This window comes from Athene cunicularia (assembly GCF_003259725.1).
Source record: "Athene cunicularia isolate RWA chromosome 6 unlocalized genomic scaffold, athCun1 chr6_part2, whole genome shotgun sequence".
Taxonomy (NCBI): domain Eukaryota; kingdom Metazoa; phylum Chordata; class Aves; order Strigiformes; family Strigidae; genus Athene; species Athene cunicularia.
This window is the reverse complement of record NW_020799106.1, coordinates 3,935,855-3,949,740: the sequence shown is the minus strand read 5'-3', so window position 1 is coordinate 3,949,740 and position 13,886 is coordinate 3,935,855. Positions and strand designations below refer to the sequence as shown.

General features: G+C 39.1%; 1 protein-coding gene across 1 annotated transcript in view; it reads left to right on the top strand.

Annotated features, from left to right (window-relative positions):
- Positions 1-1,600: 1,600 nt before the first annotated feature.
- The window catches only part of RHOBTB1 (Rho related BTB domain containing 1), a 46,112-nt gene continuing 33,826 nt past the window's right edge, over positions 1,601-13,886 (top strand). Inside the window, exon 1 of the mRNA XM_026852005.1 lies at positions 1,601-1,703. The gene's annotated coding sequence lies outside the window, so the exon portion shown is untranslated. The remainder of the gene's footprint in view (positions 1,704-13,886) is intronic.

Sequence of the window (13,886 nt, the reverse complement as noted above, 5' to 3'; positions counted from 1 at the left end):
GGGACAATAATGTAAATAATTAATGATTTCTGAAAAAGAATTATGAATGAGCTGGTGGAATGGCTTTCTGTGTCTGAGAGCGAGAAGAATCTCAACATATCCATGGAGGCTATGTCTGTGGATTTTAGCGAGGGAAAACAGAAAAAGGCTAATTTAAATGGATGAGATCTCAGTGAAGTAAAAACAGAGAAAGCTCAGAGTTTATGATCAAATAGATTTATTTTTCTTAAAGGGATGTTCTGAAGGAAGCTGCAAATAACATCTAGTCTTCCATCAGTACTGAGGAAACAAATGAACAGTTGTGAATAGTACAGTATCACATAAATAGGTATTTAAACAGTTTGAGAGCCCTGTGTATGCTAATGCCAGTATTTAATTAATTACTTGTGGGTTTGTTTCACTGTGGGCTAAGGCTGCTGTCTGTGGGGCTCACAAAGGGAGCTACGTGTGGCAGCTGTAAGGGCCTGCTTGGAGAAGGTCAGGGTGAAGACAATAGAAAAGGTAGTGAGAAGATTCTCAACAGTGGTAGCTGTGTGGAACATGGCAGTTAGGGCAGACTGATACTCTGCTGCTAGAATGCTTGTGGATAAATAAAGTTGCTTCTAGGGAGGGGAAGGACTTCTAGAGGGATATAAAGATCATGCCTCCAGATCTAGTGTCAATTCCAGTGGTTCGTCTATTCTACAAAGGTGGAATGAGGTGTTACTAAACTTTCTGTGTTCACCCTCACAGTTGTCTTGTGCAGGGTATCTACAGAAGGTGGGGATTTTTGTGAGAAACTAACTTCGGTCCTAAATTCAACTCTGAAATGTTGCTGACAAGGAAGGAGAAATACCTAGAAAAGTTAAGCAGGCTGCTAGTCTCTTCAGTTGAAGAATCTGCATCACACTTGTGCTTTTCAAGCTAGCAGAAACCTCTGGAAACTACATGTGCCATTGAGCGTTGCTCTTAGGGCAGCATCTGAGGTGAAATCAATGTTGCTCCCACCTTTGGTTCTTGGAAAACCTCAGCCTTGCTCCTGGATGGGAACCAAGCCACAGTAATGCAGACACTTACCAAACCCAACAAGCACTTCTGTAATTAATTTCGTTTGAACCAAAGGTGAAAGCAGCGCAGAAGTTCCAGTTCACGTGTCATCAGGCTGTCAGCTCGTATTTTAGAGTCTTGTTACCTTCTTGAAGGTGGGCAAAACCCCCCTCCTTGGTGTCTGCTAGCTAACCTATGAAGAGCTGGTAACTGGGATACAGCAGGGTTTGGTTCTGACACATAAGGTGATTATTTTTTTATTTTAATCTAAATACAGAGGAAAATTATTCAAGAACAAGCTTTGACAGAGTGGTGTCAATCTCCAGTTACTCTCAAAAGCTCATCTATCTAACCCCAGTTTCTTCAGTGCATTGCTGTGAACAGTCAGTATTTTAATGCTGGTATTCAATTTACCTGTTTGAAACTTTGAAAGACTGTTTTGTTGGCTAAGCAGGCCTGTTCTACAATATGAAATGTATCATAGGAGAGGTCTTTGGTATTGCATATGTTGTACATTTAGGATGAAAATATTAAGGTTTATTCTCTCTTTTTTTTTTTTTTTCTCCTTTTCCCTTCAGGTGTGCCACACTAAGAGAAGGACATGAAATATCTTTACTGAAATTCTGCTTTTGATCAAGCTGTTAAAAATGGATCTAAACATTATTTTCTCCTGTGAGGTAAGTATTCCCGGGGCAGGGGGGGAAGAAAAACTGATTCTTTTCAGTATTGCCTGTCAGCACTGCTGTTCTGTCCAGCAGCTTTTGGTCAGGTAAAGTTATATCATCTGTGACTTGGAGAACTTTCAGCTGAAAAGTCCTAGAATTAATCCTTTCACTTACAGGATTGGTCAGCTTTGTTCTGATATTCCAGTAGATAAAAACAAATGTATAAAGGATCTGCATTATGGCAGAGTTAGTGTAATGGGTGACTTCTGCTCACAGTAGCTTTTGACTCAATGCTGAGCTTCTCTTCAAAGCATCAAAGAAACGGAAGCTGCTAAGTCTGATTTTCAAGAGTGAATACTTACACAGACTTACTGCAGATGAAGGAAATGAGTGAGATCCTGGGATGAAGAAAGAGTTTGTACCACAAATAGGCAGGTACTCTTTCATGCAACCAGGCAGCTTTCTCTGTTTCTTGTCCTGTGCAGCCTAGGGAAGAGGTGGGGCTCTTGCCAGCCTGAATTAGAGGTGCATATTAATAATGCTTTTGCCAAGTTCCACACCCAGATCTTCACAGATTCATACAGTGAGAACATAAGTTAGTAAAACTAAATACATCTCCTTAATTTAGGATCACAGGAAAATTCAGGTTGTAAGGAACCTTAGGACATCATACAGTCAAGCCCCCTGCTCAAATTTTGGAGTAATCAATGAAATTAGATCATTTTCACCTGTTGGCCTTCTCAGTCTGTTATACGTTCAGAAGGATTAACAAAAGGTGGATTTATATATTGCCATATATATTAAATGTGCATTATAATAATGCAGACAGGAATATAACATGCTACTAACATTTGTCAGAAGGGAAAATATTTTAATTGAGACGGGATTGTACAAGCGTGGTCTGTTTCTCTGAACAAAGGAAACAATAAATCTCTGATGTATTCGCTTCTTGCAATTACAAATGAAACCTCTACAGGTCATCTAACACAGCGACATGCTGCCAATATTTTCAAGATGGGTTCCCTGCAAGAACGACCCCTTCCCAGGCGTCTCTAGGGAATCTATTTATTTACTTTCTCATGTAAGCAAAATTGCTTTCTCATAATAAAGGGAAGGGAAGTGAACACATTGCTTATCCTGCCTGATGCATGTTACTGAAACATTTCCTCTGAAGTATAAATATTTGTTCATGGGAAAACATGGTGACAATGTGAATAAAAATAAGCATCTTGTCAGGAAGCTTAGGGAGCAATCTCTCCCCCGGGCTCACAAAGTAAACACAAACCAAGCGGTGTGTCCCCCCCCATCATTATGTGCTACCAAACAATGTTTCATGAGCCCTAGCAATAACTACAGTGTTTTGGCTGAGGAGGGCCATACAAAGAAGGGGTTAATGCTCAGGAGAAAAGAGATTTCAGCATTGAGAGCCTCATAGGAGAGTCATTGAAGTGAAGAGACACTTGGTTTACTTTGGATTTATGCTTATCTCAATGTGCTTTGAATTGATCCCTCAAAATTGGTAATTTAATAGCTTTTAATAGTTGCATTAGTAATTTAATGAGCCCCCTTCCAGCATATCATCAAAGACAAACATATACTTTGTGAACAAAAATAGAAGTAATTTTATAGGTAATGCAGTTCCCGAAAGCCAGTATATAATATATCATGTATGCAAGTTGTGATGCTATGAATTATTTAATATACACTAAAAGTGATCTCAGCATCATAAGGTACTTATTAAGGCAAATGGCACACCTAAGAACCCCAATATCTCTCTTCACCTCTGCTCCTGGTGTCAAGTCTCACTTCTCAGCCTGATTTGCTGTCCCTAAATGAACTTGAGTAACACTCAGAGTTCGTGTATTTTAACTGACAGAATAATGGTTCCTGGAAACTCACTGTTTCCACAGCAGTTTCTGTTGCTTCTGTGACTGGGTCTCGCTTCTTGAAGAGAACATATCTGCAGGTCTGGGCAAAAGTTAACTTTCTTATTGTCATGTGCTTGACTCAGAAAATACTACATGTGTGGGAGGCATGTCTTTGTAAAGGTGTTATTTGCTCCTTAATATCCCGGTCACAGCTTATTTGCTTATGGTTTTCTGTGTCACTTGAGGCATTATGAGACGAGTAGTAGTAAATTGAGTGCTCTGGTTGAAGAAGCTACTGCTCTCTGAGATAACTTTCTCCACAGTCAGTTGAATAAAATAGGTACAGGTGTGTTAGCCACTACAGTACAGAGTCCAGCAGTTTAATCGAGCTGACAATTCAGACAGGTAAAAATGAAGTTCTGGACTGTGCAAAACCAGCAGAGGTGTGTGTGTGTGTCAAACAGTAACCTTCAGCAGAATGAAATCAAGCAGAGCAAATGTTAAATTTTAAAACTGCTTGAGCTAGTTCTTAGTAAGCTTCCTATTGTGAGTGATTAGAGGTTAGAAAAAGGGGGGGATGATGTGTGTCTGCAGTTGGGGTGTGGAAGGAAGGGACAGTGTTGTTTATTGCTTTTAATCTTTGTAATTAAATTTATGTTCTCTAGCACTGTCTGTCACAGCCTGTTGAAATCCTGTACTAAGCACATTTCTAACTTCATGGGATTTCCCGTGCTTTTGATAAAGGAGAATGGATGATTCTCACAACACCTATACAGAATCAGGAAACAATTCTTTCCTATTGTTAGGTTGGAAATGAAGAAAGAAACAATGCCATTCTGAAATGTCCGTTAATTCAGGGAGCTTAAGCAACAAGGTACCCAACACAAGAAATTCAAGTTGTGATTTAAAAGCAGTGCTGTTGGCCCAGAGCATCCTCTTTCCAACTGGAATTCCCTGTGTCTCACACTTGGGAGCAAGGGCCTAGCACTCTCAGGATGAGGGTTTGCAGCAATATTAGTATGGTAACAGGACCTGAGCTTTGGATACTTGATTGTTTTCACCACTTTGTCAGTGATGAAATATGCTTCTACAGGGGCTCTTAAATGGGCAGATGTTCCAATAATTGTCCTGAGCAACAGGTACCATTTACACCCGAGACAGATCTATATGTTGTGGCCCTTAGGACTATCCATGTTCTGGTTCTTGATTTATGACTATTGCTTAACACCTGAACTCCTTAAATCTGGCTCTTCTTTTTCAGATATATGTTTTTGACTGTCATATGTGCTTAGGCATATATAGAGATTATTGGTCACCAAGTAAAGAAGAACATTAAAAATACTTCCCAGTCTTCTAAAGAAATTACCTGTGGGTAAGGCTTATCTGGAAGCAATGCAACTGTCTCCATTGGAATTTCTCCAGGGGTGAATTTAGTTCTTTTAATCCTCCTTTCTTTGTGTGTTTGCAACAGTGGCTCCCACTGGCAACACCATAATTAAGGAACTCTCAACATACAATAATAGTATCATAGTATTTTAGCTGTAGTTTTGAATTTCGGTTAGAAGCCTAATGTAAAAAATAAGTGCTGTTCACCTATTTTAAATTGGAATGGTGGAGAAATATTTCTCTTCTGTAACAGATATGGTTTGACAAAATTTTATAAGCAGTTGCTTCTGTAAATATTTAATACTTTTTCCTGCAAAAATATTTTGGAGATGAGTTGGGGGAGACATTCATTTCACTTGAGGCTTCTGTAATGCTGCAAAATACACTCTGCTCTAGCACTTTTGCCAATATGTATAGGAGCAAACAAGATTAACACTTTTGTGGTTCTCTTCTACCCTTACCCAGGAAAAGGACTCTTGCCTGACTCACAAAAAAACTGTAAAGGGTTCTTTAAAAATAAAAGGCTACATGCCTTGCTACTTTATTGAAAAAGTAAAAAACTGTTTAGTAGAATTCATGATGTTTTGGCAATATGACTTCCAAGCAAAAAGTGCATGAGAAATTTCAAGGTGTGGGAATACCTTTGATTTTGTTAAAGCTCCATGAATGCCTGATTAAGTTCAAAACCGCTGCTGGTGGTTCTAGTTTGGTTTTAATTTTACAAAGGTAAATCCTGTTCCTGATGTATTTAAGTTCTGCAGTTATCAGCTTGTGTTGTTCAATTGTAAGGTGTTGTCTTTTACTCCATCTTTGAAAATCACATGGCATACATAGCAGCTTGAATCCTTTAAGCTGTCTTTTGCCTAGTCTGTATTTCAAGCCTGTAACAGTGATACTTTGACAGCTCTTGGAGGTAGTATGTTCCACACCCTCTGTAAAAACTGCAAATAACGTGCAAGAAATAATATCCTTTCGTGGTTGATGGCTTTTGAATGGTAGCATTAAAAAAGAACAGAATCCTTTTTGGTAACTATTCCAAATAAACATAATTTGAGAAAGCCTCATCAAAGAGCTTGCGATAAAACATGCAAATTGTCTTCGTTCCCTGCTGCTTAAACTTGAATCACTTGTGTGCATTAGCTTGTATGGATTGCTTATGTGCATTCCTCTGCAGTTGCTGTTATCCTTCAGCTACACAGTTTTGCTAGAATTTAGAAAAAGTGTTTCAGGGGGAGAAAGGTGCCCATCAGAACTAACCTTGGTAGTATTCTGTCTGCATATGATTTAAGGCCTTGACTCTTTGGGGAAACAAAAACTAGACTTGCTTAGACATAGGGAAGTAAACTGCTAAAACAGATCAGCAGTGTTTGGACAGTAGAAACCTTGTGTTGATATAATCCAGTCTAACTCACTGAATTTAAGTTTGTGTTGGAAAAAGTGCAGTCTTTGCAAGGCAGTCCGTGTTAGTGTAAATAAATCATGTCGTTGAACTGGTGTGAACGGTTGTAAGAGGCACAAGGTCTTACCTTTTTGGAAGAGCTTTCTCTTCTAAATAATATATGGTTCAAAAGTAGAGACTGTGCAGAATGTAACAGGAGTTTCAGACTTTGAATTTGGATCTTGAATGATTAAAGCCACAGTGTCGCTACTGTGCAGGATCACACTTCAAAATAAATGAAGAATTGTACTGTAATCTTGTTGGGGGGGAATTGTAATCCAAACCAGTACATTCTTTGAACAACTTAGTGGAAAAATTATTCAAGTGATAGGTGTTTCATTCAGTGCTGCTTGGTTTCATCTACTTTAAGTTGTACTTCATCTTTAGAACAGGCATGTTCCAGCTAATTCTATGGACTTCCTGAGTTATCATCTGAATTGAAGCTCAGAGGAGTAAATGGAAGCTTTTCACCATCAGTTTCAGTAGGATTTATATTAGGCTCTTAAACCATAGGTGGGATCTTTTACTTTCACATCTAGCTAACTATGGAACAGAGGTGCGGAAGAGTAAGTTGTAGTTAATAAGGCTGTTTCTCAAAGATTAATGATGGTGAGATTAAGCTGTCCTTGATTCTACTATTTAATCCTGCTCTGTTGGTTTGATACCCTATAAAGATCAGAATATGGCTCTTGGCTGCTGTTCTTATATACAAGCAGTGATTCAGAGACCAATAATACTGCTCTTTGGCAACTCTGAAAAAGGAGAGAAAATCCACTTTGCTTTTCTTCCCCTCACCACCCCTACCCTACGCCTTCCAGTTCCTGTAATTAGAGATCTGTGTTCAAGACGTGTCCTCACCATCTCTTTATAAGCACTCAGAACAGTAATGGCATGTCGTTGCGGAGATCTCTATGTATCACTGCTGTAGAATTTATGCAATCTTTGACCAATATTTTAGCTTCTAATGTTTGGTCTACATTTTGTATCTGTCTGCATATAAAGCTACTAGGCTTTTAATACAAGAAGTGATTTTTACAAGCCTCAAAAGGCAGGGAGAGCATTTATAATGCTTTAAAGAATAAGAGCTGATCCATTTATATGTGGCTCTTAAAGCTCAATAGCTTGGATCAAGAGTGGGAAGCAAAGACTGTGTTTGCCATTGAAAACCTCCTCTTGTAGTATAAAGGGGTTCTAAGATACCATTGTGTCTTTGAAACTCAGACAGAAGTGCGTTTTGACTGATCCACATAGAGGAGGGGTGGACACCGACAGCTATCCACAAGGTCAGAGAGACAGAAAATCTTCCCCAGCTGACTGCTATGCCTCTCGTTTCATTCCACAAAAGTTCTTTCCATTCCATTAACATCTGATTAGATGGCAGAAATATTTTAAGAAACTCTGAACAGTTATGCAGATGACAGCACTACAGGTGAGATAATTGGATAACATAGTACAGATGTGAAATCAGTTCTTCAAGGTGAGAATTTGCTCCTGGGATTAGCATTTCATATATGTGTGAATGTTGTCCTGTGACGTGGCAATAAAGAGTTATTCTGGGCTGAAAATATATTTCTGGTATGTCCCAGTCTGTGAACAGAGGCAATAGATCGGGACAGAATTGTCAAGAAATTAGAATAATTCTTCTCGTATTAATCAGCCTTTCACTGCTGCATTAAACATAGCATTACCCTTAATTTTAGTTAGTGAGCTTTATAAAATATAACACTCCAATTGATTGCCATAGAGGGCAAACCATTGATTTTGAAGATGAATCTCCTATGCTTTGGAAAACCCCGTAAAGACTGGAAATAGCTGATAAAGCAGGCACGCTCTGGATAGTTGGGAGAAAATCTTATGATGCTTTGGTGCAATCGCTTCCAGTTTCATTCCCTTGCCAAACAGCAAAATGACACACATTCAAGAAGCAGTCTTCCTACTAGTCAGTTCCTCCCATTTAGCTTCTGTTTGGAACTGTTTTTCTAAGCTGATTAAATCTTTCTTAGCCATGTGGTAGCTGTGAGGCTCTAGAAGCAGAGCGTATAGCAAATACAAGCTGTTGCAAACTTGTTACCCTTAAAAAAAAAATTGCACATCTAATACAAAATTGTGCTGTACAACAAATTCTTAATACAGGCTTGTCCTCTCCGGGTTGTGAAAGCAGTAAGCCATAACTCTACCACTTCTTCCCTTGGGAGACTCTTATATAACCACTCAACTGTTTCTCTTGCTGTTCATGATATTAAGGCAAAGTTTTATTTTGCTTAATTGGATCCTGGTACCTAACTTTGCAGACTAGGACTACTGAAATGAATCCACTTTCTTTTAAGACCAGACTATGCAGCGTGTAGATGATGTGCAGCAGCAAAAGCAGTAATAGTTTTGTAAGGTTTCATGAGAGAGACAGAGAAGCTGTTTATCTGGCCTGGCAAAGAGAAGGCTGGAAGGGCATTTAATAACTATATCAGGTACCTAACAAAGGGTTATAGGGAAAAATAGACTCTTCTTGCAGCTGCACAATACAAGGATAAGAGTCAGCAGTAACAAGTAGCAGCAAGGTAAATTCTCACTGGCTGTAAATAAAAAAAAAAATCTTCATAGTGAGTGGCAAAGTAACAGAACAGATAGGTTGAAGACTGTGCACTTATCATTTTTGACCTGACTGAGCTTTGAAGTTAGCTGTGCATTGAGGAGGAGGTTGGACTAGATGATCTCTGGAGGCCTTTTCTCACCTAAGTTGTGATTCTGTTGTTGGGTGAGGTGGGTAGAAGAGGGTCTTATAATTAACAGGTTAACTATGGAAGTGGGGGCAGGCAAAAGCCAATATCTTACACATGATTAAGACTAAAAACTAAGGTATTCTTGAAATATAACCCTCTGAAAAAGTGGTAGGTATCTAATTTTTATTCCAAACTATAGGTATTGGTATTTTTCTTCTCTAGATGGTCCTTTTCTTGTTTACCCAGCTGTTTAAAATGTATTAAGCATTTTATATCCCTCTCCTAATGAAAAAGAATGTGGAAATACAATTCATAAGGCAAACAAGTGGTGCTCTATATCATTCATAGAATCCTCTGATAACATCTGGTGCACTGCAGGCTTCTTAAGTGATGATAGTCTTGCACTATATTTAGAGTTTAGTGAATAACGGAAAAAAAAACAACCCTGACAGTGGTCTATGTTAGTGTCTAATGCACACATTATATATGTTACATGTCTCCATCTCTGAGAACTGAGGCAATTGTGTGAGATAGTATGAAAAGGGATGGAACTGGCCTGGTCAGTTGTTATGGTTGGCTGAGAATAGATGTTGAGCTCACTAAATAGAAGCACCTTATGTCGTATGCTAAGCTCTGTCCTTATTACACCAAAGAGAGAAGAGGACTGCGAACAATATATAATACTTCTGAAAAGAAAGCTGTCTCTGAATGCATAAGCATTTGGCATGGGTATGTTAGTTCTGAATGCAAACCCATTAATACCAAAATTTTACTAACAGGAAATGACTTGAATTTTATTTCAATGTATATAGAACATGCATTTACATAGTTTTTTTTTTTTTCAAGGCATTTATTCTCTTTAGATTTTATCCATAAAAAATTAATAATGAAATATATCCTAATCCATTACAGAAGTAGTTCGCAATTATTTTGATCTACCCACATAATTAAAGCCTCTAAGCCTAATCATGGGGAAAAAGTAGACTTTGGTGACAGGAGCTGGGTAATTCTGATATTTTAATTCACATGCTGCCAGTTGGCCAAGACTATGTATATCACATACAGTGGGTGGATGCTGAAGTCCATAACTGAAGTACCACATGTCTCCCTAGTTTGGTTGTACATCCTTCATTCATGTTCTTTCGTATTGTTGAAAGCAGGTTTCATGGACTGTAGAGAGCACCTTCTGTCCCTGTGAGATTGCCATGTGTCCATACAAGATAATTTAACTTACTTAGTTTGACTTAGTTCCATGTTAATTTAAATTTATTTCCACTAACAGTCTTTTTAACATGCTCTTAAATTCTTCTAATATGAAGGGCCCCTCCATTCAGGGATAAGGGAGAGAGAGGAACTCTAGTTTGTCCTGTACTACTGAGTTTCATTTTTGGACTGTCCCAGGTTGCCTCTGCAACGTCAGATCTGCCCTCTCTCGGTGCACACTGAAGCCCAGTCCTATAACTGTCCGTGCTGACTGTTGTCAGTGTGTGTGACTTGTCTTAGGGAACTGCATTCATGCTTGGGTGTTACTCAGTGATCCTGAAGGAAAATCTTGAGTAGATCCTCAGAGGGAGCAAGGAGCCACATCACTAATATTTTTTTAATTTTCTTTTTTTAAGCATGCATCAGTGGTAGACCCTACCTAGACCTCTAATACAGGGAAGAACTCCTTGCTTCCATATGGCCTCGAGTCTGGATGGGCCTGGGATGTATAGACTTTCTCAGAAGGCTGGTAAACAGTAATACAAAAACTAAACCCCAGACTTAGCCATGCTTAGACTATCATTCTTTTGCAGATACAGCAGAGGTAGATTATGATGGGGTGGTAAGGAGCATGGGCTTCCAGAAGAGTTTTGGCAAAGAAACTGAAGTAAATGCTTATAGCCCCTTCTTCCTTCACCTCCTGTTATCCTGGACTGGTATTTTTTCAACCTGTCTACTCCTGAGCCTTTCTGTGGTGTCTCAGGAGTGCAGAGGATGGAAGGGCCTGAGGGCACTGAGCTTCAACGTTTCTGAGCTGGTAGAAAGCTCCCTAAGGAGTTCTGCTAATGCTATGTGTTGGAGCAGCCTCTGAAGTTAAACTAACTCTCCAGATCCAGGAGTAGAAAGGTTATTTGTAAATTCAGTTACAGTTTATGCGCAACTGATGTTCTCTCCTGATGTTTTTTAATCATCTGAGAAATATATTCTCAAAAACAAAAGGTTAATTTAGCCCCAGAGTAACAAATAAGATGTTGGAGCATATGGGAATATACCTTTACATTTGCACTTCCAAATGCGTTTTGCAATTTAGCAAAACTAAGATAGTTCTAAGTAAATAGAATTCTCCATGGGTGTGAATGCATTTTTTAATTCTTATTCTTTTTTATCAAGTTATTGTCTAAGTTGCATGATAGCGTTAAAAGCACATAATGGAGATGCAATGATGGGGAAAGCTTGGCAGCCCATAATCATGTTTTGTAAGGCTCTATGGACTTGGCAAAAGCAGACCCTGTAGTTAAATGCTAGCCATGATCCAGTGCCACGTCCTTTACGATTGCTTGCAAAAATGGAACTTATTTCCTTCTCCCTTTCCCTTTAGCTGTTATTCTCCCCCAAAAAAACCCAAACATATATATATAAAAAAAAAAATCCAAGCTGGCGACCTGGAATACTTAAACATCTAATTGAGTAAAGCTTTACCACTCATATATTTTTAACGCTTATGCAAAGTTGGTGGGAATGCTTGTGGTTTTTTATTGTGCTTTCTTGTACCAAAACATAGAAACTGTCTGTTGCTCTACATCTCTGATCCCCTATCAGAGATACATTCCAGCCGCTTCTCAAGGTGTGTCACTCAAGTTTATGGTCAAAATTCAAGTGTTGTTTAAAAGTTTGGCAAAATGTAAATACGGTTCAACAGGATTATGTGTCAGAGAAGAAACATCTTCTTGCTGTCCTGGGGTTTTATTTTATACTTTGCTGGGAAAGGTGCAATCTGAATTATGTAAGAAGTTACACGTTTGTGCTGGGAAAGCACTGAATGGTAAAAGTTGGCCATTAAAATGGAAACTACACAGTAACATGTAGCTGTTTCCACAGCTGCAGAAGCCTTCAGGCTCTGAGTACCCTTTGATGACACAGAAGAAAAAGAGAGAAACTTCAGACCTTCTCTTTATCCCCATCAAAAGCAAAGCCCTGTTTCTCTTTTTCCCATTTTATCCACCTGACTAATCTTTCTCATTGCTGTATTCTGCTAAATTTACTGTTGTGCGCTAAAAATAACACTTTCTTCCTGACTTCTTCCTCTAGCAAAGCTCTGTAACAACCTTCCAAGCAGATCTAAAGTTTGGGGTGTTTTTTTCATTCTAGTCCAGTACTACTTATGTCAGTATCAGAGTAAGTCTGGTTGCTTTGTATCACTTTTCTCCCCCATGATGCTAATTCACCTGTTCTGACAATAAGATTCACTCTGTTTGCAGCAGTGATCGTCTAGGTGTGTTTAACAGAGACATGGGGTTCTTGCTCTGTGGTTTTTATTTTATTTTTTTTTTCTTCAGAAAGTGATCCTTTAAACTGTAAAACAAAGATACCAATAAGGAATTACGATTTGCCATACTGAAACAGTCCAGTAAAGGGCTTTTTATCAGCCTGCTTTGCTCAGCCCCCTGAATTAAGTGGGATGAACCTGGGCATCATTGTTTTCCTAAAAGTTTTGTGTCCTGGAAACAAGTGGATACACAGGGATTGTTGTTCTTGCATAGAATGAAAATTATTAGCCCTTATTTGTGGAGGAAAAATTAGTTCATGTAAAGTTTGAAACATAAAAAATGGAAGGCATTTACACTATAAATTTTAAATCTGTTGACCTTTTTTATCTTTTTGTTGCCTGCCTTATCTATTCGATATTTCTTTGATTGCGAGCAGACGTCTGAGAGTTGGTTTAGTTTCTGATGCATGTGTCGTGTCCATCCAAACTCTGTGCAAAGCTAGAGTAGTAACACAATATTGGCAATGATGCACCTTGTTCTTCCGCACCAAGTAGCCTCCTGAGATATGAAGTTGCAAACACAGTTCTTGACATAGATGTGCTCAGTTGAAAATTGTGGCAGTCTGACCTGGTTAATGCACATTTGGCTTCTGGGCATATGAAAAATGTAAAAATCAACTATACCCAAATGCAATTGGATGCTGTTAACCTGTTATTGGGGCTGTTAACTGTTATTGGAAGGGGTGTTTTAAAAACAACTTTATGTTTTCAAAACAGTTCCTGTATTACTGCTACTGGACTGTGCAATGTGTGAGGCCAGGGTGCTGTGAGAGGATATTTTCTTTCCAACAGTCAGAAAAGTTCCCTTAGCTGCAGCAGTTGTGCCCGTGTCCCTTACTGCTTAATTATATTTTTGTTGACATCAAGTGGTAAAGAGCCGAAGAGCAGTGTTTTAGCAGGGAGCCTGGGCTCAATCCTGAGTGCTTTTTTCCAGTTAGACGGGGCCTTGAGCCATTTTTACTAGTTAGAAAAATCCCAAGTCGAGATCATCAGCTTGAAGAGAAGGCGGCGAGGGGAGGGGGTGTGTGTGTGGGTGTTGTGGTTTAATTGTGCGGGTCAGTTTAACATGAAGGGTTCAAATATTAATGAAAACGGAGCCAAGTCATTTCAAACCACAGCAGCAGCACTTGCACTAAGAAATTGCACATCCCGGGGGGGTGTGTGTGTGTTACCGGGGGAGGGGGGTTACCGGGGGAGGCCCTCGGGACTTCGCATCGTTAGTTCACACGCAGCGTGTGTAGCTGTCTCTTATACACA